The sequence below is a fragment of the Balaenoptera borealis genome, assembly GCF_965194805.1.
Source record: "Balaenoptera borealis genome assembly, chromosome: 8".
Classification (NCBI taxonomy): domain Eukaryota; kingdom Metazoa; phylum Chordata; class Mammalia; order Artiodactyla; family Balaenopteridae; genus Balaenoptera; species Balaenoptera borealis.
Window position 1 is genome coordinate 81,175,144 of NC_138865.1, and position 27,685 is coordinate 81,202,828.

The window sequence follows — 27,685 nt, forward strand, 5'->3', positions numbered from 1 at the left end:
TTTATTTATTTATTTATTTGGCTGTGTTGGGTCTTCGTTTCTGTGCGAGGGCTTTCTCTAGTTGCGGCAAGTGGGGGCCACTCTTCATCGCGGTGCGTGGGCCTCTCATTATCGCGGCCTCTCTTGTTGTGGAGCACAGGCTCCAGACACGCAGGCTCAGTAATTGTGGCTCACGGGCCTAGTTGCTCCGCGGCATGTGGGATCTTCCCAGACCAGGACTCGAACCCGTGTCCCCTGCATTGGCAGGCAGATTCTCAACCACTGCGCCACCAGGGAAGCCCAAGAGCAGAATTTTTTAACTGAGGGAGTATGGCAGTTGCAATATTTTAACCTTGTCTAATAGCAGGATGTGCCAGGTGAAGGTGTTGGAGTGATGGTCATCTTTGTTTGGGATGGACAGAAAAAGCTTCACAGAGGAGAAAATAAATGTTTCTTTGGGTCTTGATGGATGTGCTGTGATTTGCCACTCTTATGATAAGAAACTCACAGGGTATGGAGGGAACGTGACTGCCAGGCTAGCCAGAGAATCTGGGCATTTGCCTCTTTTATTTTTTTGGCTGTGCCTCACGGCACGCGGGATCCTAGTTCCCCAACCAGGGATCGAACCCTTCCTTGCACCCCACAGTGGAAACACGGAGTCTCAACCACTGGACCGCCAGGGGAGTCCCTGGGCATTCATTTCTTGTGTGAGCAGCAGGCAGAAAAGTGGACCTCACTCTTTAGGAAAGCTTCCCCTTCAAGAAAGAATAGAATGATTGCCATGAAGAAGTGTACATAAGTGCTATACAATTTCACAAGTGAAAAAGAGAAGGGGACATCTATTTGCAGTTGTAAGAAGAGAAATTAGGAAAGAGACCATGAATTTGTCTCCAAGGGCAGCATTTGTAATGTGTCTTGAAAGGAGTAGGTTTTCAGAGAACATGGGAGAAGGGCAATCCAGGGAGAGGAGTCAGCAGGAGTAAAGGAGGTGAGGGAGATCAGGAAAATTCGAGCAATTGCAAGCGATCCTGTTTGAATGGAGCTTGGCCGTCAAGAAGCAAAGAAGTGAGAAGGGATAACTTGGAACATACGGAAAAGACCTGATTGTCCATGACCCCTTCCAAGTCTAAGTGCGTTACAATCCAGCATGTTTGGGCTCAGAAACCTTGAGTTTCACTCTGGAATATAATGTGAGGGACAGGCTGACCCTCTCTTTAATCTTGGTGTTAGTTTGCTATAAATAGAAACGAATGGGATCACTGATGTTCCCCTTTACCAAAAGCTAAAGAGCTGGGGGTGGGGGATGAATGAGGGAAATACATCATCATGCTGGGGATTTTGATTCTAGCTCCAATAAATTCATGCCTTGCACCATTTTCTTGTCTGAGGATTTCCATTTAGGGCCCTGCTTTTGGCATGTCCTTCTTCCCAGGAGTCCCAGTTTCAACAGATTTTCCCCCTGCTGTTAGGTAGGATTTGCTTGCCTCTCTCCCTGCACAGGATCCTTCCTCCAGTTCAGAACCTCTCAGTGAGCATAGGCACATTTAATTGTGTCGGCCTTGTTTGCACATTCCATCCTGTCGAGATCCCTTGAGATCTTGAACTTTCTATTCAGCATATCACTTATCTCTCCCAATGCTTTGATTTTGAAAATTTTATAAGTATGTTCAGTATCTTTATCCAAATCAGTGATACGAAGTTTCAAATCAGAAGCAAGGAAAGAACTCTGTAACACTCAACTGGAGACGTGGCTGGTGGAGACGTGGCTGGAGCTTGACGGTGTCAGTGAGGATGAGTGTTTGAGTGTTCTCATGGTAACCACAAAGTTATCACCGTGGAGTCCTTCTAGAATGTTTTGCTGACATCAAGACAAATGATATTCATGATAAGCTTCTACCCACATTCAAAATTCTATCAAGAAGGAAACAGGATTAGTGTGGCTTGGAGATACGACTGAAAGTTGTTCTGCAAAATAAACCCTTTGCTTCCAGAAAAACTCTTTTCTCTGATCTAGCTCCTTATGGTACCACCCATACCAGTGCCCTGCTGTGAAGTCTCAAGAGCCTCAGTTCTCCGTCCTCCCTATGGCTGAACTTTGATGAACTGTGCACACTGGCCCTTGGCTTTCCAGGAAGTCACCCAACATTCAAGAAGAAGTTTCTTCCTGGGGAGGCAGAATCCAGTTTCCATTTTAACTCTGCTTTTCTTTACTACTCAAGTAACCAGTTATGGGCTATGTGGTGTTCTGTGCCTCTCTCACCAAGTTAATATGTTGAAGCCCTAATCCCCAGTGTAACGTATTTGGAGATAGGACTTTTAATGAGGAAACTGAGGTTAAATGGGGTCATATGGGTAGGGCCCTAATCTAACGGGACTGATGTCCTTAAAAAAAGAGGAAGAGGGCTTCCCTGGTGGCGCAGTGGTTGAGAATCTGCCTGCCAATGCAGGGGACACGGGTTCGAGCTCTGGTCTGGGAAGATCCCACATGCCACGGAGCAACTAAGCCCGTGTGCCACAACTACTGAGCCTGCGCATCTGGAGCCTGTGCCCCGCAACAAGAGAGGCCCCCACAGTGAAAGGCCCGCGCACCGCGATGAAGAGTGGCCCCCGCTTGCCTCAACTAGAGAAAGCCCTCGCACAGAAACGAAGACCCAACACAACCATAAATAAATAAATAAATAAATTAAAAAAAAAAAAAAAAGAGGAAGAGACACCAGAGACCTCTCTCTCCATATGCACACAGAGGGAAGGGCACGTTAGGACACAGCAAGATGGTGACTGTCTGCAAGCCAGGGAGAAACTAAACGTGAGGCCTCAGGAGAAACCAAACCTGCTTACACCTTGATCTTGGACTTTTCGCCTCCAGAACTGTGAGAAAATAAATTTCTATTGTTTAAGTTACCCAGTCTGTGGTATTTTATTGTATCCCAGCAGACTAAGACACCATATTAGTATTTAAATGCTAAATACCGCATTGCCTCCATCTGTGAAACTAATCTTGCTTTAAAAACAGCTTTTTTAGAAAGAAAAGTCACCACATTTTGAGTATACACTATTCTTAAGACAATTCTTAAATGCAAATATATAAAAAGCTGAAAAGACCACTTAAAAATTGTTGATAGGCAATGCCTCTGCGTTTGTGCACACTCACATGCATTCTTCATATTTGGGGATAGCTTGATTCAGAGAAGTGGAGTGTTAGATGGCCTCTCATTTTTTTTAACATCTGATATTTAGTGTGGCATTAATTATTGTGAGTCTCTTCCTAGTTAGCAATCACCAACCAGGCAGAAATATCATTAAAAGTTGTTGAGTGTCTTAGTAGATTTGCATCTTGTAAATCATCTCAGGATGATTACCTCATTCTACCCTAAATAACAAAGTCTAGAGACTTCCCTGGTGGCACAGTGGTTAAGAATCTGCCTGCCAATGCAGGGAACACGGGTTTGATCCCTGATCCGGGAAGATCCCACATGCTGCGGAGCAAGTAAGCCCGTGCGCCACAACTACCGAGCCTGCACCCTAGACCCCACGAGCCACAACTACTGAGCCCGTGCGCCTAGAGCCCGTGCTCCGCAAGAAGAGAAGCCACTGCAATGAGAAGCCCACACACCACAACGAAGAGTAGCCCCCGCTCGCCGCAACTAGAGAACGGTTGTGCGCAGCAACGAAGACCCAATACCGCCATAAATAAATAAATAAATTTATTTAAAAAAAAGAAAAAGAAACCCCAAAACCACAAAGTCTATGAGAAGACACATAAGTAAAAGGAAATAGTATTAATTCCTGGTTTCCAGAAGCATGTTTTTGTCTAGAGTTCAAGGATGTTAGCGAACACTGTAGCTTTACTTCAAGGGTTCCCTTGGATCTCTGCTGTTACTGTCCAGTCATGGGCCTCTGGTTCTCTGTCTTCAGACATATCTCACCAAGCAAGAGTTTTAGGGTTATCTAGTATAGTTTTCCATCACTACCATGACATTTTCACAAACTTAGCAGCTTCAAACAACACCCATTTATTACCCCGCAGTTCAGCTAATGCACAGTGTGGCCTACCTGGATCCTGTAGAGACTCATAAGGACAAGCTTCCTTTCTGGAAGCTCTGGAAACAGAACAAGTCTTCTTCCAGCTCATTCAAATTGTTGGCTGAATTCTGTTCTGTGTGGTTGTAGGGTAGAGGCCTCTGTTTCCTTACTGGCTGTTAGCCTGGGGCTGGTCTCTGCACCTAAAAGCTGCTTGCTCTCCACGTGGCTTCTCTTCAGCAAAGGTGGATGAAGTCTTTCTCATGCTTCAATCTCTCTGACTTCCTCTTCTGTAACTGGAGAACATTTCTTGCTTTTTAATGTCTCCCTTGGTTAGATTGGGCTCACCTGGGTAATCCGGGCTTCTCTCCCTATTTTAAGGTCTGTTACTTAATTACATCTGCCATACCCCTTTTGCCATGTAAACTAACATATCCACAGGTTCTAGAATTTAGGGCACGAACAATTTTGGGTGCCATTATTCTGACTACCAAGTTTCTAACTTCCAATGTTCCCCAATGTTTTCTTTACTTAGAGTTTTAGAGAAGCTACAGTATTTTTTGAAAATCCTTTAAGGCTATGTAGCTGGGTGGGAGACATTCATTCATTCAACAAATATATACTGGGCCCCTGTGATGTGTCAGACTGTGTGTTACACCAGTAAGTTGGGGTGGACAAGTCAGCACCCGTCCTTTGGGGCTTTCACTCTAGCGGGAGGAGACAGATAAAAATAAGTGAACATGATTACAATTTTGAGTACTAAGAAAGAAAACAGCCATAGAGTGTGATAGATGCATAGAGAGGTCTTTAGGTAATGTAAAGGCTTCTTGGAGAAGGTGATGTTTAAGCTGAGATGGAAAGGAGGAGCTAGCCTTGCTCAGCTATGGGCTCCAGTGTGCTAGAAAGAGGGCAGGGCATGTGCCAATGACACATGCTTCACAGTATTAACTCATTTAATCCTTTCAACATTCATATGTGATAGGCACTATCATTATTCCCATTTTTCAAAGCAGACGTTAAAATAAAGATTTAGGTCCAGATAATTTATTTGGGAGGTAATACCAGGAGGCACTATGAGGGAATGAGGAAATGAGGTACGGAAGGGAAGACAGCAACTCAAGGGCATATTAGTGAGCAGATGATTACTGTGGGCAACACCTCCCCACACCCAGGAGATGCTAGTTCAGTTGGTTTAGGTGGAACCCAAGCATTAAAAAAAATTTGTGTGGGTATGATAAAAACAAACCTTTATTTAAGTCACAAAAAATCAGGTGATTTTGCTGCTCGAAGCTGAGTACATTTCTAGTTGATATAATTTAGTGTATATATGAGCACATAAATAGGCAGTTAGTAATGTTGAATAAATACAGCCATAGAGGGATGTGCCCACTTTTTGTCAAGACCATCCTATCATAGCCCTCTGCTCTCCAGGCCTGCAGTCTTTCTCCTTCCAGTTTGTGCCCTATGCAGGCCCCAGAGGGATCATATTTAACATATAGACCTGACTCTGTCCCTGCCCTGTTTGCAGGGAGCTCATCTGATATTGTCATTAACTGGGATACTCGCCCTCTTTACTTGGTGAGCTCCTACTCATTGTCAAAATCTATCTCCAGCAGCACTTTCTCTCTTCTAAGACTCTCTCTACATTGGAGGGCAGATGTGTGTGGTAGGCTCCTTCTGCTGGGCCCCAGAACCTGGAGCATCAGCCAGTTGTAAAAGCTGGCCAAGCAATTCTAATATGTAGCCACAACTAAGAACCAATGCATTAAAAGGACAAAGGGAGATGATTAAAAGAGCAAAGGGAAGGAGGAGCCTAGGCAGCCTCAGATCCTATTATAGAATAAGAAAAAGGAGGCGACCGAGGAGAGGTGAGGTAGAACCCCATTAAGGACAGTATCCTGACCAGAAGTGGAAAAGCAAAGGGCAGGAGAGTTTATGAGTTTGTTCTGACTGTGATACTCCTAAAAAGATTCTGGAAGATGAAGACCACTGGAGCACCAATGAAGACAAACGATGTTTCTGAAAAGAAAAGGAAGAATGAATGAGGCAAGTTCATTGCCTAGGTGAGACATGAAGTATCAAAAAGAAAACAGATTAAAACAGGTTGTTTCTGGGTGAAAGTTTGCATAATTGAGGATTGAGGGTTGAATAACATCAACTAGTAATTTGGAATTTTAAAAATTTAGGACCACTTTGGGAATAATTACAAACGGAAATGGCTGAGTAATAGTCCATTGTATATATGTACCACATCTTCTTTATCCATTCCTCTGTCAGTGGACATTTAGGTTGCTTCCATATCTTGACTACTGTAATTAGTGCTGCAATGAACATTGGGGTGTATGTATCTTTTAAAATTATGGTTTTCTCCAGATATATGCCCAGGAGTGGGATTGCTAGACCATATGGTAGTTCTATATTTAGTTTTTTAAGGAACCTCCATACTGTTTTCCATAGTGGTTGTACCAACTTACATTCCCACCAACAGTGTAGGAGAGTTCCCTTTTCTCCACACCCTCTCCAGCATTATCATTTGTAGACTTTTTGATGATTGCCATTCTGACTGGTGGGAGGTGATACCTCATTGTAGAGTTGATTTGCATTTCTCTAATAATTAGTGATGTTGAGCATCTTTTTATGTGCTTTTTGGCCATCTGTATGTCTTCTTTGGAGAAATGTCTATTTAGATCTTCTGCCCTTGTTTTGACTGGGTCGTGTTATTTTATTTTATTTTATTTTTTGATATTGAGCTGCATGAGCTATTTGTATATTTTGGAGATTAATCCCTTGTTGGTTGCTTTGTTTGCAAATATTTTCTCCCATTCTGTGGGTTGTCTTTTCATTTTGTTTATGGTTTCCTTTGCTGGGCAGATGATTTTAAGTTTAATTAGATCCCATTTATTTATTTATTTTATTTTCATTACTCTAGGAGGTGGATCAAAAAAGATCTTGCTTCGATTTATGTCAGAGAGTGTTCTGCCTATGTTTTCCTGTAAGAGTTTTATAGTATCTGGCCTTACATTTAGGTCTCTAATCCATTTTGAGTTTATTTTTGTGTATGGTGTTAGGAAGTGTTCTAATTTCATTCTTTTACATGTAGCTGTCCAGTTTTCCCAGCACCACTTATTGAAGAGACAGTCTTTTCTCCATTGTATATTCTTGCCTCCTTTGTCATAGATTAGTTGATGATAGGTGCGTGGTTTTATATCTGGACTTTCTATCCTGTTCCATTGATCTGTATTTCTATTTTTGTGTCAGTAACATACTGTTTTGATTACTGTAGCTTTGTAGTATAGTCTGAAATAATGCCATTTGCAGCAACATGGATGGACGTCGAGATTGTCATACTGAGTGAAGTAAGTCAGACAGAGAAAGACAAATATTATATGATATTGCTTATGTGTGGAATCTAAAAAATGGTACAAATGAACCTATTTACAGAACAGAAATAGAGTCACAGATGTAGAAAACAAACCTAACAAACCTATGGTTACCAGGGGAGAAAGGAGGGGGAAGGGATAAATTGGGAGGTTGGGACTGACATATACACACTACTAATATAAAATAAATAACCAATAAGGACCTACTGTATAGCACAGGGAACTCTACTCAGTACTCTGTAAAGACCTATATGGGAAAAGAATCTAAAAAAGAGTGGATATATGTACATGTATAACTGATTCACTTTGCTGTACACTTGAAACCAGCACAACATTGTAAATCAACTATATTCCAATTAAAAAAAAAAAAAAAAAAGGGAAATGGCACATACTATGGCCAAGATTCTATAGTGAGGCTGCCAGACAGAGACAGTTACTGCTCACTGACTCTCCATATGCTCCTTATTTCCCAGTCCCTTTGTGTTGCGTGGGGCTATGAGCAAGTGTTGTCCATTAGCTGTGAGTGCAAGAGGCTGTTCATTTCTAGGCTGAAGCATTAACGATGTGGCATGAGACCCTCTGGCTCTCTTTCCCTGCGTAGTGTTGAGATCATGACTCTCCATTCATCTAGACCCCTGAGCCACCCTGCGGTGCAGAGCCTGTTCCCCCACCCATGAAGATGTAGCATGAGTGAGAAATAAACATTTGTTGCCTCAAACCACCGAGGTTTAGGGGTTAGCTTGTTAATACAGACAACTCAGCTTATCCTGAACAACCCAGCTTGGTGTAAGAGAGAAAAAAAATCACATGGGAAAACGAAAATATGGTTTGACGAAATGGGATTGAACTTTACAGCTTCTCCAAAAAATAAGATCTTAGCAACAATCAAATAATTTTAGAACTGGAACACAGTTGTTAAGAGGAATTATGATAAAGGAGACTGAGCACTTTGCTGGCTTTTGAACACCCATTTTGATCTCCCTGCAAAGAGGAAGGAGATATTAAATTCTATCAGGCAATAATTCACATGTGTGCTACAAACTCAAGCATTTGTAGGATCCTTGAAACAATCACTAAATATATTTGTTAAGTGCCAACTGTGTGCAGATCAATAAAGAAGGTACTATGGGAAGATGTAAAAACATTATGAGGCTTAATACTACCCCTAACCTTGAGTGCTTTTCAGTTCAGAAAGGCAGAACTGACACTTGGAAGTGGGGTTGGGTGAAGGGGGAATGTTACTGGGAAGACTTATTAGAAGATGTGAGTTTTGAAGTCAGATTTCGAATGTCTAAAGGACATAAAAGCTAAGTGGAAAAGTAGCGTATGTGAAGAAAGGCTGGAATTATGAATAAACAACATCAGGGACTTTTAAAAAGCTTTACAAGGCAAGGTCTATAGTCTATAAATTTTACATAAAGAAGTGTTTTCCATGATCAAATTTTGCCACAAAATTGGTCACCAGGTTTTTAAGGTGGAAAAAAAATATATATATAACTTCTATATTAAGTTAATACAAACTTAATACTAAGGAACATACACTAATCTCTAATTAAATGTGTGAAAGTAGAATTTGTATGTTGAAACAATGCCTTCTCAGGTGTTATAATGGAATTATAAATTACTTGGTATATTTATTTCCCCCTTTTTTGTTTGTATTTTTGACTGACACAAATGTAATTTGTAAAATTAAACATTTAATTTGTAGTATAGCTGATTCCTTCTCCATACGATCGTAAAACACTAAACATTGTTGTGTTTTAATCCTTTCCCCAAAATGCGACTATGCATTGGGAAGATGTTAATGCAGTGATTCCAAATTAAACCTTCTTATCCTGCTGATGGCCATGAAGCGAAGCACCCCTTAATTCCTTATAGCACATGTTTTGCAAGATTACTTTTACTAGGTGGTTAGGACAAGGACTAGATTATTTTAAATGTGTATTTTTAGTGGTAGTAATATATTACTTATTATTGTTATATTTAATTTTATTACTCTAAGAGTCTATTGTTCAAGATTCTGCTATTGTTTTTAAGGGACTTCAGATGCATTGTTGGTCAAAAGAGTATTCTTTTTTTAAAAAAATTAATTTATTTTTTATTGAAGTGTAGTTGATTTACAATGTTGTGTTACTTCCAGGTGTACAGCAAAGTAATTCAGTTATACATATATATATTCTTTTTCAGATTCTTTTCCCATGTAGGTTATTACAAAATATTGAGTATAGTTCCCTGTGCTATAGAGTAGGTCCTCGGTGTTTTTAATCTATTTTTATATACAGTAGTGTGTATATGTTAATTCCAAACTCCTAATTTATCCCTCCCACCCATCTTTCCCCTTTGGTAACCATAAGTTTGTTTTCTATGTCTGTGCGAGAGAGTATTCTTTAAATTTACAGTTGGAGCATATGTCTATTAATGTCAGGCTAATTAAACCTCCAAAGTAAATATAAAGACTAGGCGTATAAATATTAATTAGTACCCTCATTTTAACTGCTGTATTATATTTTTTTAATGAACCTACCATCATTTACTAACTATAAAAACCAGTGTAGTAAAGAACATACTGCCACCATCTCTTCTAAAAGATACATATGTTTGTGTATATGTGTATTTATTTTTACATATTATACACACACTAAGAAGCACATAAGTACATATGGAAATAGGAAAACACCAAAATGCTAACAGTGGTTATTTTGAGTTGGGAAGGGGATTGTCATTGGTAGATGTTACTAAATTGTCCTCCAAGGAGGCTGTGCCATTTTATACTCTCACAAAAAATGTGTGAGGGATTCAGTTTCCCCCCAGTCATAAAACTGTGTTATCAAACAGATTGTCGATTTTGAGAGGTTAAAGGTTATATCTACTTTTTATGTGCATTTTTGTGATTGTATGTTTCCATGTGCATTTATATTATTATGAATGAAGTTTAGCATCTTGTCATATTTTTAAAAGACATTTCCTTTTCTGTGAGAACTATCTATTATCACATTTCCTCATTTTTCTATTGAGTTGTCTTTATATTATTTTAGGAACTTTAAAAATTATACATATACATCCCCTTTTTACCATTTTAAGAATAATCTTTTTTTTCACTTTGTAGAAATGTTCTATTTTATATTTTCTAATTTATCAGTACTGTCTTTTATGGCTTCTAGGTTTTGTATCAGACTGAAAAATGTTTCTTCTAATTCTAGATTAAAGAATATTTCATGTATTTTTATTTAATGTTATTGTAATGTTGATAATTCTGGAATTTATTTTGGCTTAGGCATGAGGAATGGCGATAACTTACAGTCAGCCCTCGGTGCCTGTGTGTTCTGCATCCACAGGTTCAACCAACTGTGGATAGAAAGTATTCGGAAAAAAAATCCAGAAAGTTCCAAAGAGCAAAACTTGAATTTGCCACATGCCTGGCAGCTATTTACATAGCCTTTACATTATCTTCACAACTATTTACATAGCATTTACACTGTTTTAGGTATTGTAAGTAATCTAAAGATGATTTAAGGTATATGGGAGGATGTGTGTAGGCAAATACTGTGCCATTTTATATAAAGGACTTGAGCATCTGCAGATTTTGGAAATCTGAGGGCGGTGGGGGTGGGCAGCTGGAGCCAATTTCCTGCAGATACTGAGGGGCTACTGTACTGTCTTTCCAGATAGCTAATTATCATGTGCTATTAAGTAATGTCTTTTCCTTATTGGTTTATAATTCTACCTTTATCGTCATGTAAATTATTTACAGTAAGAAAAAAAAAGAGATCCAATTTTTGAGAATATATGAAGTAAACATTTTTTAATCCCTGGAAGAATAACTTTAATAATTATAAGTTAATTTTTTAAACAATGGGTGTCATTGTCATTTTTAAGATGAAGAGAACTGATAAAAACATTTTAAATTGAATACAAATTATAATCAAGGAACATTTTATTTGCATTTTCCAAGTGCTGGTCTGCTGACTCATGTTGCATTAGCTACCCAAGAGTCACTTGGGGCAACTTAAAAACAGGGCAATGAAATTCTAGTCTCAAGGATGGGCTCCAGGCATTTGCAGTTTTTCAAACTCTCCCTAGATGATTTTGATAGTATAGCCAGATTTAGAAACCCTTGGCTCGCATAGTCACAGAATCTTGTTTATTCTATTTCTGTTCTGTCTAATATAAATAAAATTCAGGATTTTCTTGAAAAAGGTGTCAGATTCATATAATTTACAACTTCATCATGTGTATGTGCCTAGCACGCATTCCTCAAAAGCACAGAATTCCCCAATTCTTCCGTCCTCTGAAAAACATAGTTGGCAATACGGCTTAACAGGTGTTTTTATTCCCTCCTGTCCTGTGCTCTGTGACCATGTTGACTGAGCTGGGCTTATGTACAGCCCTCTCTAACAAACCCTATTCCTCCTCTTCAGTCCCTTCCTCGGGCAGTGGCCAAGAGAAAAATCTTGCTCACCTGCTGCCTTTTTTTCCCCAAGAAGCTAAAGAAGAACAAGTATTAAACCAGAAATGACCAATTTTTACCACAAAAACCTACTAATTATATATGTCCTTCATGTTTGAAATGATTAAGTCAATCAGAAGGCAGCATTTAATATATAATTATTTCATATTTCTGTGGCATGACTCAAATTTTTACATAAAAACAAGATATATAATCTTCTAATCAGAATTTCTTCCCATCTGTGTTGATAGGAGGCTTTCATAAGATCACTGCAGCTGGTCTGTTCACCTCCATCCACATCACATCTTTTGTCTTCCAACTGTCTTTCACTCTTCTCTGTTTCCAGAAAATGCCTGACTTGCATTCATTTATGCTTTTGAACTTGCTCTTCTCCCTGCCTAATATTTTAGCCCTAGCCCCCACTTTGATCATGATGAAATCAATGTTTGAAAATGAATACTTCTGTAGTAAAATTGACTATTTTATGCTGTACTTATTTATCTTATCCTTCACTAGAGTATGAGTGTGCTTTGCTCTGGCAATTGGCAAAGGACTGCAACTCAATGAAACACGCAGTGAAAATTGGAGCTCTAGGGTAGGGCTTGTCTACAGCCAGATCTATAGTGCATTTCATTTAATGGCAAAGGAAAAGCCTGTTAGACCCCAAATTTAACCACACTTGGGTTAAACCTGTGTTATTCCATACTACTGAATTGGTAAATTAACATAAAAGTGGTCCCCAAGCTGGTGCTATCCCTAGAATGCCAGCAAGGAATAAATGCAAATATGTTTGCAGGGTATTTTCCATAATCCAGGCCACAGGAAAAAATATTTCCACCTAAGGTGAATTTAAGTTCTGTCATGAGTTAGTGTCAGCAGACAAAACAACTTTAGCATGCCAAATCCTGAGATAAAATAATAATCTGAAGCTATACAATTAGTATCTTTTAAATGACTAACAAGAAAAAAGAAGGACCAGGAAACATAAGAAAAAAAACAACAAAATGATGCTTAGGCAGATTTGAGGAAAAAAATAAAATTGAACTTCTAAAAATGAAAACACTTGGGAATTTGAAATTAAAACCCAGTGGAGAGGTTAAATATCCAATTAGAAACAACTGAAGAGAAAACTCATAAAATAGAAAACAGATATACGTAAAATACCTATGCTTTAGCACAGTGAAATAGAGGTGAAAGATATGAGGGTAGAATTATATATTCCATATACTCTTAATAAATGAGTTTGGAAAGACAGTAGGTTAAATGGGGAAAAAACTCATTAGATATATTTTTACCTGTTGGGTTACCTAATCCTCCATTTCTAAAGAGTCTGATTCCTCATTGGTACTGATTTCTTTTTTTTAGTTGCTGTAGATAGTCATTAACTTTTACTATTGAACATGGAAGCATTAAGAGGCTTCCTAGAGGACCCTTGAGTTACTATTTTCCCCTTGTGTAGAGCCAAAGCAATTTCCCCTTAATTATTAGAATTAGTCATCTCAGGCAGTACAGAAACCTCATTCTTTGAAGGGCTGCTTTCTAAGATTATTCCTGATACCAAGTATTTCACTTAGCAGTGGTAGCGGAAAGAAAAAGGACAAATAAATAAAACTTGATTATTCAATGACAAAGCTGGAAGGACAAAACATGTGAAAAAGTATAAGTTGAAAGTACAAAATAATCTAAATATATCTAAAGTAACAAAAATATAAATGTATACTTTTTTTTTTTTTTTTACCAGTTTAAAGTGGAGAGTTTCAGACTGGGAAAAAACAAACCCTACCTATGTGTTGTTTCAAAGAGGGGTACCTAAAACATAATGAAACAGGTTGTGAGTTAAGGAAAGGAAGTGATATGTGAGACTAATTTTGACTAGAAGAAAACTGGTGTACCTATATTATCATACTTACTAAGTAGAGAATCATTACATAATGATAAAGGGAACAATTCATCAAGAAGCTATAACAATTTGGAACCTCTAAGTACCTAAAAACATAGCCACAGGATATAAAGTAAAAACTTAGAATTTCATGAAGGTATGTCAAATATTAAGTCATAGAGATTTCATATGCTGCTCTTAGTAATTGGTAGATTAGCACACAGAAATTAATAAAGAGGGATAGAACAAAACAAAAAAATTAATCAAATGGGCATATAGAGAATTTTGTTCTTAAAATTAGCTAAATAGATAATATTAAATTTCTCAGAATAAAGAACAAAAGATGAATATGAAAAAATAAATGGAGGAAAGACAAAGTCAGAAGACCAGTACAACATCCAAATAACAGGAGTTCTGAAAGGGGTGGAATGTGGATTAACATTATCAAAAAGATTAAACAAGGTTCCAGAAAGAAAATAAATATGTTTATGTTCAAAACATCAGAAATAAAAATGAATTCTTATTTCGCAACATCAACACTAGAAGTTGGAAAACAATGGAGTAATTTTACAAAATTCTGAAGAAAAATAATTTTCTTCTTGGAACTCTATGCTCAGCCATACTGTTTTTTCCCCACACATTCTTTCTCTGGAATCTACTGGAGGATACATTTCATAAAATGAGGAATAAACCAAAGAACGAAGACATAGGATATTGGATATTGGAGATCCATCACAGGAGAAATGCAGATTGGAGCAGGTGAGAATCTGGGAGAAATTTCTTCAGGAAAATAAAGTTGATAGAATACCTGATGTATCTGATCATCTTAAAAGGACTTATAGACAGTTGGAAAAGAGTTCGGTGTTATTTGTAAACTCATAGAAAACTTAGCAAATAACAACAGGACAGTGCATGCTGAGAAAATGAAGTTGTCAGCAAAGGAAAAATAATCACAGTGTAATGCATGGTTCAGCTGTGAATAGTGTTTGAATAGTTATAGTAATTAAACACAGAATATTTTTCAGAGTAAAATAAGTACCTGACTCTCTTAGGATGAGAGAGGGAAGGGAGAGGATCTGTGTGGTAGGAGCTGAGAGTAAAAGATGATTATACAGTGAAAAGTTAATAGAAGATTAAAACTCTGAAAAATCAAGAAGTAACAATGCAGGCATTTTATTTAGAAATATGGAAACGAGCACTGAAAGAATCAGTTAGAAGACACAAAAGTCATTGCCTTTGTGGGTAAGGAAATGGTGAGGGAGAGAGTCTGCTGTGTTTCACAACAGATAAGTAGAATCATTTGACTCTTTAAAATATATTCATCAATAACTTTGATAAAAATTTCAACTGTCTTAAGAAGTAAATCAGTATAATTTACCTCATATATAATCCACCAATAAACACAAGATACACATTTCATTAAGTTCAATATTTACCCAAGACAACATCTCTCAGCAAACTTTCTTAACCTGGTGAGTGATGATTTAAAAAGCTATAGCAAATATTATACTTAATGGTGACATGGCAGGAGCAACATTTTCAAAGCCAGGAATAAGACAAGGATTCCCACTTTCAGCAGCTCTCATCAGTATAGAATTGGAGATCCTAGTTGGCATGAGAAGACCACGAAGCATGAGAAAGGGAAAGGAAGAAACATGTATCATTATTTGCAGATAATAATGTTGCCTATTTAGAAAGACCCACGAAAATCTACAAACTATTTGAAGGAGGCTGCAAGGCTGCTGGATACAATATCCATGTACAAACATTATTAGCATTTCTATACAAAAGGAACAATTAGAAAATGCAAATAAAACATCATTAAGAATAGCACAGTATTTTAAGGACCTAGGAACAAATGTGCAAAAAGATACTGAAGACATTTAAGAACAAGATTTTAAAACTTTATTAAAGCACTCAAAAAACCTAAATAAGTGGACAAATGTATCATGTTACTGGATGGAAGACCTGATGTTATAATGATAGTAGCTGACCTTTATCTATAACTTCTGTGCAAAAACTATAAAAATTCCATAGATTTTTTTTCCATAGAACTTGAGCTGATGTTAAATTTTACTTGACAGAATAAAGAGAAGAGCCATGGCATTTTGAACAAGAATAAAGGAATATTTAACCTAAAATATATTAAGACCTGTTATAAACCTATGGTAGTTAAAACTGTATGGTGTTGGTACAAAAATATTCAATGGAATAGAATAGAAAGCTGAAAAACAGAATCATGCACATATGGGGACCTATGGCAGAGGAGACATTACAAACCATGAATCCAACTACCCAATAAATAAGGCTGAGTCAACCAGCTATACCTGCTGGATGAATTAAAATAGAACCCAGCCTCACATCATGCACAAAAATAAATTCCAGTTGAACTAAGCATGAAGCTGTGAAAGGCGAATTTTTAAAAGATTAAGAGAAATGTCTCTTTGACCTTAGGGCAGAGAAGGATTTCTTAAGATTAAAAATAAATAAATAGGGGTTTCCCTGGTGGCGCAGTGGTTGAGGGTCTGCCTGCCAATGCAGGGGACACGGGTTCAAGCCCTGGTCTGGGAAGATCCCACATGTCGCGGAGCAACTAGGCCCGTGAGCCACAACTACTGAGCCTGCGCGTCTGGAGCCTGTGCTCCGCAACAAGAGAGGCCGCGACAGTGAGAGGCCCGCGCACCGCGATGAAGAGTGGCCCCCACTTGCTGCAACTAGAGAAAGCCCTCGCACAGAAACGAAGACCCAACAAGCCATAAATAAAAAAATAAATAATTAATTAATTTTAAATAAATAAAGGTGGATAAATTTGACTACATTAAAATGAATGTCTTTTTATCAAAAGAAGCAAAGAGGCAAATTCTAAAGACAAGAAACTTACCAGGAAAAGATACTTGAAATGTGTACAACTAACAGAAATTCAGTATCTGAAGTTTGAAAGAATTCCTGCAATTAACTCTGTAGAAAACCAGGCAAAAAAATAAGAACAGGCAACATGCAGAATAGGAACCCCAAATGGCTAATAACTGTATGATAATATGTGTGACTTCTTTGGTAATGTGGGAAATATAAAGTAGTAGACTATGTTAGCTACTTTAATCCCTTTACTTTTGCAAAAAACCATAGCCTCTCTGCACCAAATATTGGTCAGGTTGTAGGGAAACATGAATTTATTCCTTGAGAGTGGGAGTGAAATTGTTATAACCAGTGTGGTGGCAATTTGAGAATACCTAGCAAATCATACTTGACATCATACTTCTAAGTATATATCCTAGAGCAGTGGTTCTCAAAGAGTGGTCCCTAGACTAGCAGCTTCAGCATCACCTGGGAACTTGTTAAAAATTCAGTGTTTTAGGTCCTACTATATCAGAAACTCTGGGCCTGTTCCCCAGCAATCTGTGTTTCAAGGAGCTCTCCAGGTGTTTCTGATCAAGTCAAAGAGTGAGAACCATTGCTTTAGCATAAAGAAACACTTTGCTCATGCTTATGAGGAGACATGTTCAGATTATTTATGAAGCGTTGTCTGTAATAGAAGAAAAAATTGAGGGAAAAAAGCTTTTATTCATTCAACAGAATATTATGAAGCACTTAAAATTAATGAACTAAGTGTTAATGTTTTGACATGGATAATTCTCAAATGCAATGTAGAATGAAAAATACCAAGTGACGAACTGTTCTCAACTGCTGTGATTTTGCCCCCCAGGAGACATCTGGCAATGTCTGGAGGCATTTTTGGTTGTCAAAACTTGAGTGTTACTGGCATGTAGTGGAAAGAGACTAGGGATTCTAAACCTTCGGCAATGTCCAGGACAGCGCCCTTCAGAACACAGAATTATCTGGCCTGTAGTAGGCTCAGTAATGGTTCCCAAACATGTCCATATCCTAATCCCTGAAACCTGTGAATTCTGTGTTCTATGGCAAAAGGGACTTTACACATGTGGTTAAATTAAAGGTCTTAAAATGGGGAGATTATCCTGGATTATCCTGATGGACCCTGGGTAAGTATAATTGTAAGTGTCCTTATAAGAGGTCAATAAGAAGGCAAAGAAGGAAGAAGGCAATGTGATGATGAAAGCAGGTGGAAAAAAGGCTATGTGATGCAAGGCCACAAGCCAAGTAATGAGGACACCCTTTAGAATTTGATAGAAGCAAGGAAATGAATTCTCTCCTAGAGCCTCCAGAAGGAACCAGCTCTACTGACACCTTGAGTTTAGACCTGTAAGACTCATTTCACACTTCTGACCTCCAGACCTGTAAGAGAATGAATTGGTGTTGTTTCAAGCCACTGAGTTTTAGGTGATTTGTTACAGCAGCAATAGGAAACTAATACATGACCCAAAATATCAATAGAGACAAGGTTGAGAAATTCTGGTACAGAATGTCATTTCTGTAAGTTAAAAATTATGCAAAACAATACTATATATTTTTAACGAATTCCTACATATTAACTTAATATTGAAAATCATGCATGGGAGTAAGATATACCAACTTACAGACTGCAGTACCCTTTAGAGGGGTAGAAGGAAAGGAGGGTAGAGAAAATATGATTGGGCTTTAGCTGTGTCTGTAAAGAAAGAAAAAAACTACAGCAAATATAGCAAGATGTTAAAATGCATTAACTTTGGTGGGTATGTATTTTTGTAATATTTTTATAATTTTTCAAAAATATTTCTAAATTAGACAAAAATAATTTTTCTAAATGTTGAATTGCTATCGTCTTAGCTTTCCGTAATCTCTAGTAGCTAAGACTGATGATAAAATTTGGCTACAGTGGAGGCTGCACCCCAGGGAAAGATCATGGTATTTCAGTAGTCTGTTCAGAGGTCTATTCCTGTGATACTGTGATTTATAAAAAGAAATATGTATTTGGTCTTTGTCCTCATTTCTGGCACAAAGAGTTCCTAGAACCCTTGGAATTTTCTATGTAACAAGAGCAATAAAGATGTCTTTCGTGATGTTGATGATGTGACTTTTGGAAAGCACCCAAGGATGGGGGATGGTCACCAGAGGAATCAACCATGTAATTATAGGGTTGGAACTTTCAGTCCCACCCCTGTGACCTCTGGGGAGGGGAGAGGGGCTTAAGATGGAGTCATTGGTTCAGTCACCGATGGCCAATGGTTTAATCAATCATGCTTAGGTAATGAAGCCTCCATAACAACCCAAAGGGACAGAGTTGAGAGAGCTTCCCAGTGGGTGAACATTGGGAGATTTGGGGAGAGTGGTACATTCTGAAGAGGCCATGGAAACTCCGTGCCCTGTCCCCATATCTTGCCTTATGTATTTCTTCATCTGGGTGTTGATTTGTATTCTTTAATATCCTTTGTAATAAACCGGTAATATAGTGAGTGGACCAACATCCTGTGTTCTGTGAGCTGCTCAAGCAAATTAATCGAGCCCAAGGAAGGGGTTATGGGAACCTCTAATTTATAGCCAGTTGATCAGAAACACAGGTAACAACCTGGGCTTGTGATTGACATTTGAAGTGGTGGACGATTTTGTGAGACTGAGCCCTTAACCTGTGAAATCTATTGCTATTTCTGGATAGATAGTGTCAGAATTGAGTTGAATTGAAGGACACCCAGCTGGTATCTGAGAATTGCTTGGTGGTGTGGGGGGGAAAAATCACGTTGGAATTGGGTGCATAATTATTAATCCCCCAGGACATTCAAACAGGTTTTATAATTGACTCCTGGGAAACTCAAGGGGATGTTCTAAAATTTTAGTGGTTGTGTCTTCCAAAGTTATAGACACAAATTCATTCCAATTGCACTGTGGTCTCCATAAGGTAAAAATGAATGGACATAGTCTCACAGGGACCTCTGATCTTTTGGGGTTTGTTTGTAATCTAAATTCCTCAGGAGAATTTTTACTTTTGTAAACCCTTCCACTGTTGTAAGAAATTGATCATTATTTAAAAAAATCATAGATTTGAGTTAACAGTTAAAAACTTCATCTCTCTTAAAATGAGGACTTGTATTTTTGCTGTTTATTTTCACTGGAGGATATAAGAGAATTGATTATTTTTCTGGACACATTTTCATGTATTTATTTACTAGCAGATGAAGCATGGTCTGATTTTCAACCAGCTGGGTTTTCAAACTATTTTTCCAGATAAAATTCTAACGTCAAAATGGTGCAAATTACTAGAATCCCATAGGGATATTTAGTGGTTCTCTAAGATTTTGGAAAGATCCCAAGAAGAAATCTGTAGCTTCAAGTTCCAAAATTCCCATGGTTTAATCCTTCAGGAGTAATAAAGGAAAAGGAGGTAATCTTAATCAGCAAGCTACGCTTCATCCCATACAGATGATTCCCATTTCTCTTCAGTCTCGTCTTAGAAAATAAATACTTTCCTCTAGAAAATGAGAATGAATCAGAATGACTTACTGATTCTTGCAGAAGCCCACTACAGATAAATTCATTCAAATGTCGCTCCAGGTTGAAGTTTGCTGGAAACTATTAGCAGAATTATTGTAAGGGATTTTCCTAATAGTACCTCCAGCTGAAGTGTAATTGAGTGTAAGTCCAGAGACTTGAATTACACCAGAAAGGGCTCTTACATCACAGGAATAATGAAATAGAGTTATTTCTCTTAGGCCAAAGGACACCAGAGAAATAGTTACGCACCATAAACAAACCTAAAGTTCTAAACCTGGCTCAGGAGATGCTCCATGCTATGTCCCAGATCCCCGCATTACTGCGTATTGAAGGTGAACCTCAGTTTGCTCATGTTTGGAGTGTGGTGTGGCAGAAGGCCACAGAGTTTAGGCAGAAACTCCTCATCAAGAGACTTCGCTTAACTCGCACAATCTCTTCTCTGAGATTTATTTTCTTTTATATATAATTGGGCTCAATGATTTTTTTTTATAAATTTATTTATTTATTTTTAGCTGTGTTGGGTCTTCGTTTCTGCGCGAGGGCTTTCTCTAGTTGTGGCAAGTGGGGGCCACTCTTCATCGCGGTGCGCGGGCCTCTCACTATTGTGGCCTCTCGTTGCGGAGCACAGGCTCCAGACGCGCAGGCTCAGTAGTTGTGGCTCACGGGCCCAGTTGCTCCGTGGCATGTGGGATCTTCCCAGACCAGGGCTCGAACCCGTGTCCCCTGCATTGGCAGGCAGATTCTCAACCACTGCGCCACCAGGGAAGCCCGGGCTCAATGATTTTTAAATCTCTTTCCATCTCAAAAATTCTGTTCCCTGATCAATTGCATTTTCTCAGTTTTGAGCCCAAAACTTCTTCTGAGCTAATTCCCTGATGAAAAGAGCACTTAGTAAATGTCTAAACCTTACAGAACCACCCCAAAGAGCATAACTAAATATGGCAGTATAATATTTAAACTTTTGGACTCTCTTTATCATGTTCCCAGGGTTTGAGTTCCAGCTTCATCATTCATTTAGGAGTGTGACACAGGGAGGGTCACTTGGTCTTGGTGAGCCTAGTTTCTTAATCTGTAATGGGGATAATAGTAGTACGCATTTCATGGTTGCTGTGAGGATTAAATGAGATAATCTTAGAAAACCCGTAGCCGTATGCACTTTCCATAGAGAATATACACATGTGTATAGGAAGCACGTGGGTTTGACCAAAGAAATAGAACTTTAGAAATGATAAGAATATGGCTTTATCGACTGACTTAATATAATTTCTGAATGGCTGCTGCTGCTGTATCTGATGTTGGCCTTGAAGTCATCAGGGAAAAAAATATCAGGAAAGAAAGATGGATGTGAAATGGGGGAGATAGGAACAAAGGAGAACACACAAGGATGAGCTGGAAGCCGTGTTGCTATCTCCCTACCTCCGGTCCTCCCACTGCAATGATGTGGGTGTCCTGTGGGAGCTGAAGAAACAGCAGGCTAGACAATTGCCCCACAAAGTGAGGCAGCAGATCAGCAACAGCATGTGTGAGCTGCCACAGTGCTCTGTGTCCTGCACTGCCCTTCTGAGCACAAAGAGAATATGGCTGCTTCAGTCCGGCCTTCCAAATCTCTGTAAAATGTCTCTTGTGTCCCATGTTAACCTGAAACTATGCAAGGAAGAGAATTCTGGGAAATGTAGTTTCAAGCTCAGTTAAGGTGACACAGTATGAGTACATTGCACTAAGTTAGCTATTCCCATTGTTTTTTGTCTTCAGAAAAACTTCTACAAAATTCCTATCTAAAATGGCTTTTCCTACCCCCAAGCCATTCTCTATCACGATCTATCTGAAAGCATCTTGTCTATTTGTACAGTGTTTACATAATTATTTTGTGCCTTACCAGACTAGAATAAAATCTCTGTGAAGGTAGGAATGTGGTTGTCCTGGTGACCACTATATAGCCAGAACCCAGAGTTTTGGCAAGAATATAATAGGTTCTCAGGAAATGCTTAATGAAGATGCTTGAACCAAAAGGTGAATCAAAGCTGGAGTCATTTTGGAAATTTTTACATCCTAAGTCTGATCCTAGTGTTTAGATTGTTGTGAAAGGTATACAAAAATTCTGGAGCATATTATGTGCCATACTCTATGCTAAGCTCTTTGCAAGTTAAATTAGTTAGGATAACGTTGGCGGCTATAACAAAGCCCAAAATTTCAGTGGCTTCTCACAATACAAGTTACTAAAGAATTTTAGCTCAATGATTCTTTTAGAGAAGAGGTTGAATATGTAATGTATGTCAAAGGGCTGTTTGAAAATCTGTATGTAATATATAGGTTCATAACATATGCTTGAGAAGCTGCAAATCAGGACCTCTGGGTTCAAGACCATGTGGATTTCTAGAAATTATTCTATGCTTCCTTTTTTAGAAATCAAAAGAAAAATAACGTGTGAAATCTAAGGGAACATCAGAATAAATATTTATAGTTTGGAAATATGCACATTTATTTGTCACTCAACATGAATCCAAACTGCTGTAAATAGCAAATACCCAAGAACTTTACGTTGCTTTGTGTTACGGGCTTGGCTTATCAGGCGCAGCTTTTGTGACCTCAGAAATGAGCAAGCTCAAGATGGAAAGTGAAATCCAGAGTCAAAACTTTTCATTCTGTAAAGAGAGAATATGACACTTTGTCTAGCAAATGAGAGTGAAATAGAAGAGAATAAACAAGTTAGAAGAAGAAAAGGCTATACTAATGAGTCATAAAAATCATCCAGGAGAAGTCAAGTGTAAGATACTTGTTATTATGCAAGGATCTTTAACCCTGTGGAGTTTATTGTTGGACTAATAATAATATTAATTTAGCAGAAAACTTGATTTTTATAATGCAGTTGTGTGGCAAAGTGGTAGAGAGCATGGGATTAATGGTGAGCCTAGATCATGGTTCAGATTGTAGCTCTGCCTCTGACTATCTATCCGTCTTTGAAGAAGTGGTTTAGTCTCTGTAAGCATTAAGTTACTTATCAGGAAGTGGCTAACGTGTGTTGTGTGTGTGTGTGTGTGTGTGTGTGTGTGTGTGTATGATGGATTGATTAAATCAAATAATCATTTAAACTCAGTACAGTGCTTAGCACATATTAAATGCTCAATAAATGATCATTGTGAATTTAATTACTTTCTTTTAGTCAAGTATTACATGAAATTGTGTGTGTATGTTTTAAATAAAGTAAAACCAGACTCCACAAAACTCCCTGCTTTCTAGTATCTTTACAATTGTCTCGATAGTAAGTTCTTGATACAGCTTGTCCCCCTTGATTTTAATCCTGTACTCAGGACTCTGAATCTCCTTTGTCAGGTTCTCTTCACATCTGGGCATTCTCCTCTATTTCTTTGAAATGACACTAGAAACCTCTCTAATGGAGGTGGGGTTGGGGGAAGGGAGGGTGCTTCTGAAAGACTTGCCTCGTGTATAGGAAGAGCTGAGTATCCACTGCAAATGTCTTGGGTCAGAACATTGAGGTGATTTGGAGGCTAGGAGGATGTGAGATATAGGAGGTTATAAGAAATAAAATTCCACTGCTTTTGTTCTGGCCTCATTGTCCAGATGAATCTTGCGTGTTGTGAGCCAAGAGAGTTTCTTACTATGAAGCTTCTCCTCTCATAAATTTACTCACAGGAGAGGTTTGCAAAAGCAGAGCCAAGATTGTGATCAGCGAGGATCATAATAATTATCAAAGTTGTTAGCCTTCCTGAATCTCTCTCATTTTTTGCATGTCTAACCCATCAGGCTCCCATTCCTTTACTTTAAAACTAACAACATATCACCACCGAATTAAAATGCAGCAATTACTTATGACCTTTCAGCGCATTCATTTGTTTATTTAAAGCCTTGTCTATGCCTGATATTATAACTTTTGATAGCTAGGCCGTTAAATGAGAAATACAATCTTCTGTATAAAGATTTAGACTGAGGCAACTTATATTCCTAATGGTGAAAGCACTTTTGTCTGGTGCTGGTAGAATGGATACATAGGAGGGCTGTTAATTTAGCTCTAATGTGGGCTGCATGGGAAAAGCTATAGGGGTTCTATTTAGCTGGTATAAACAACTTTGGAATCAATGTGTTTTTCTTTACTGAAGACTTGCTTAGTGCCTCGGAAAAAAATTCTATTAGTTTGCCTCATTCAATAGTCACCACGCAGCCCAATGTGCGAGCCAGTGGCACCCATTAAGGCCTGCAGGACTGTTTGTTGCAGATGAACCAGGCCATCTGAATTCAACCCGTTTCGTCCTTCAAGCAAGCCAGACAGAGCCACGATTTAGGATTTTCCCGACATTTTATGGCAGTTTGTTTCATTTGCCACGGGCCTGTAATGATGCAAATTGCCATGAAGTGGGATAATCAGGCAGTAGAAATGTCATAAAACTGCAGGAGAAACAAATTTCCACCTTGGAACTTGGCATGCCGATGAACGTGGGGAAGAATAAACGTGGACCTGGCTTTGCTGGTGTTATCTGTTTGCCAAGGTCGGTGCCAAGCAGACATGATTCGATTTTGTCAATTTGTACTCATTTTGAAGCCAAAGAATGGGAGTGAAAGAAGACCCGAAACTATAAGGAAGCACCAGGCCAAACTTTTTCCTCGGGTACCTGGGCTGTGATCCTGGGAGGGTGGTCCAGGGCAGTGGAGGCCAAATGTGTGCCATTAGATAGATGGAGGATAAATTAAAGGGCTGTTAGGGATTCGAGTGCTTTGGCCCTCTAATGTCATGGTACTTCTCCTGATATGTTTTTGGGATCCCTGCCCTGCCTTGAACAGCCCTGCCTCTCTTCTGCCATGAACAGCCTGTACCACGGTGGGAACCAATAGGCTGGAAATGGCACTGTTAGACCAAAGCTCTTTGGGCCCTGCTGAGAACTGGGACACGGTTGAGATGGAAGAGTCCATTCTCATATATTCATTGCTTGTCCTTGGAAGCAAAAATGGAATTTTGTTTTTAATGCCTGAGAAACAGACTCCTTTTGTCTCTCTGCTGTTTTATTTTTATTTTTTCTTCTCTTGGCCTCATTTACATGTTTCAGGTATCATGAGTCACCCCTTGAAGGATCACACAGCCTGAAATTTCTGGGTCTCACTCTACAGCTGATAATGGGTTTGTTTTGCCTATACCCTTTATTTGTTTGTTGTCCACTTTGTTTCCTGTTTTGTCATATTACATTAATGGCATCGGTTTGAAAGTCCCCTAAGGACACATTCCATAGCTTCACTCCTGCTAACTGAGCTGTTTTTGACAGATGTCTTAATAACATTCTAGCTCATTGCCAAGCTGCTAGGGGTAAGAGCTACAATCATTTCTTCCTTTTTAAAGAATGAAATGTATCCCAGGAAGAGCTTCTCTAGAATTCTTCTGATTTTATTTTATACACTGAATTTATCATGGACTCCCCCAGGGAGCAAATCTTTTTCTCAATTTTGATGCTCTTGCATCCTAAAAGTCAGGTAATAAGGAAGATGATGAAAAAATGGTCTCCTTCTAGCTCTCACAATGGTGATATTTCTAGCTTTCACATATAGTCATTTTCATGTTCTTATGTTTTCTCTGTAATTTAGTCTATGTTCTGTGTTTAGTATATGTTTACATTTAATATATTTAGAATACAAAAGGTATTTTTTTTAAAACTGTGATTCCTGGTCTCTGTTAACAATAGCTGATGTTGATCACAAACATTTATTCACAGTGTATTAGATATACCTCACATTGTCGTAGCCCTTTACATGTGTTAAAAAATAACAGCTGGTAAACAACTGTTACTTCACCTGAGTAAATTTGAAGATCTAATTGACTTTATTAAATGATTCATGAATATGGCAGCATCTCATCTGCCAGGCAAAGAGATACTTCAAGGAGTTATATAAAATGGAAGGCTTTTATAGAAAGGAGGGTCAGACAAGGAAGTCATCAGCAAAAGAAAAATGAAAATTCACTGGAGGAAAATAAGAGTTCAAGGTGACAGCAACTTCTCATTGGCTGAGCTGTGACATTTTCCATTGGCTGGACTGGTTGCTGGGCAAGAAGAAAATCTTCCTTCCTCCTGCGTGGGTAGTAGTGTCACTTCCTTCCTGACATGCAAGGTATGTTTCTTCTTGCTGGGGTCTGTAATTGACAATGAGTGGTAGGGCATGCGAGCTCCCTCTACAGGCCTTCCCAAATCCAGTTTTAGTTGAGGTTTCCTTTATTCATTTTCATATGTGCATTATCTCAGTTAATTCAAAAACCTATGAGGTGTTTTTTTCTGAAAATATTTCCTTTTTTGGTGCTTTTTTTTTCAATTTTGAGCAACAAAATGTGCATAGGTTTATGTGGAATATTGATTCCCTTTCCAGCAGAGGGCCAGCTCTGTTGGGTTCTACTTTCTGAAGGTGGTATCTTGCAGGATACATTGTCACAGTTGATGATTGTACATTTAAGTGCAAAGTAGAAATTGACATTTAGAAATTGGAAAAGGCCTGAGCAAATGAAAATTATATGGTATTTTGGGTACCTGAAAAAATCAATTCATTGGAAATGAATTTGGTATTGGTGAAATGACTGAACTTGATATTTGGTAGTACTTGGATGCAGGATTTCTCTTGAATGACCTGGTCCATGGTCTCTCCTAAGTTAAAATGCAAAGAGTCAACATTTGTCTTTGGTGCTTCTTGATACTTCCTGTAAAGTCCTCTTCTTCCATGATGCCCTTCTCCTCTCAAAATTTCTGCTGTTCTCTTTGTCCCTAATGCTTTTATTTCTCCAGGGCTTGTTCCAGGTCTAGCAGGACCTCCCTCACACTTCTCTGCCCATAAAAACTTACTCAAGCCATGGTCCAGCTAAATGTCAGCTGACTAGATAAACACAAGGGTCTTAAATGGCACATGGAACTGTAGGAGGAAAACATCTTGATGAAACTCTAAAAATAAATGTGGAGGATGGCTTCAGATATAGAAATAAAAATATCATGAGACATTCCTGTTATGTACAAGAGAAAACAACTTGAAAATGGGTTTAAGATATTAACTTGTAATTCAATTGTCTATCAATAGGCAGATGATTTTGAGATTTTTTTAACATCAAGAAGTAAATATAACTTTGCAGGTATCAAGAGATCAGTGGGGTGGGTTGTAGATGCCATGCCAATGTGATGGAAAGGTATCTAACAGAAAGCTGTGGGAAGAGCATTCTATGTCAAGAAGATTAATATTTAAATGTAAATTTGGGGCAATTCATCAATTCAAGAATTAAATCTCATTATAGAGTATCTGAGTGAAGGTAAAAGGAGGGAGGAAAGGAAGCGCTACTTCTGTTGGATATACTACAGGTTCTTTAGGCAAACATTCCAGATTTAAGCAGAGAACGATCCAGAGACTATAATAGTGGTGGGAGGCTATAATGATTGGCATTGTTAAAAAACAAAACTCAACCAAGTAAATTTTAAAGATCTTATTCTTTTTAACAATTTTCCCCTTTTGACCAGACTATCAGCTTCACTAAGAGATGTGATCAAAATTTAAGGCATTAGTGCCACTTTCAGCTACTACTCTGAAGTTCTCCCAGTTTTTGTTGCTCCTTTGTGTGGCATCCATATG

The 27,685-nt window shown here is 38.4% G+C and overlaps 1 long non-coding RNA gene across 1 annotated transcript; it reads right to left on the reverse strand.

Moving 5' to 3' along the window:
* LOC309633579 lies at nucleotides 1-27,134 on the reverse strand. The gene is made up of 2 exons (XR_014247625.1): nucleotides 2,692-27,134; nucleotides 1-2,382 (listed from the first exon to the last, which is right to left on the reverse strand). It is a non-coding gene; the product is annotated as an uncharacterized lncRNA (long non-coding RNA).
* Nucleotides 27,135-27,685: the final 551 nt, after the last annotated feature.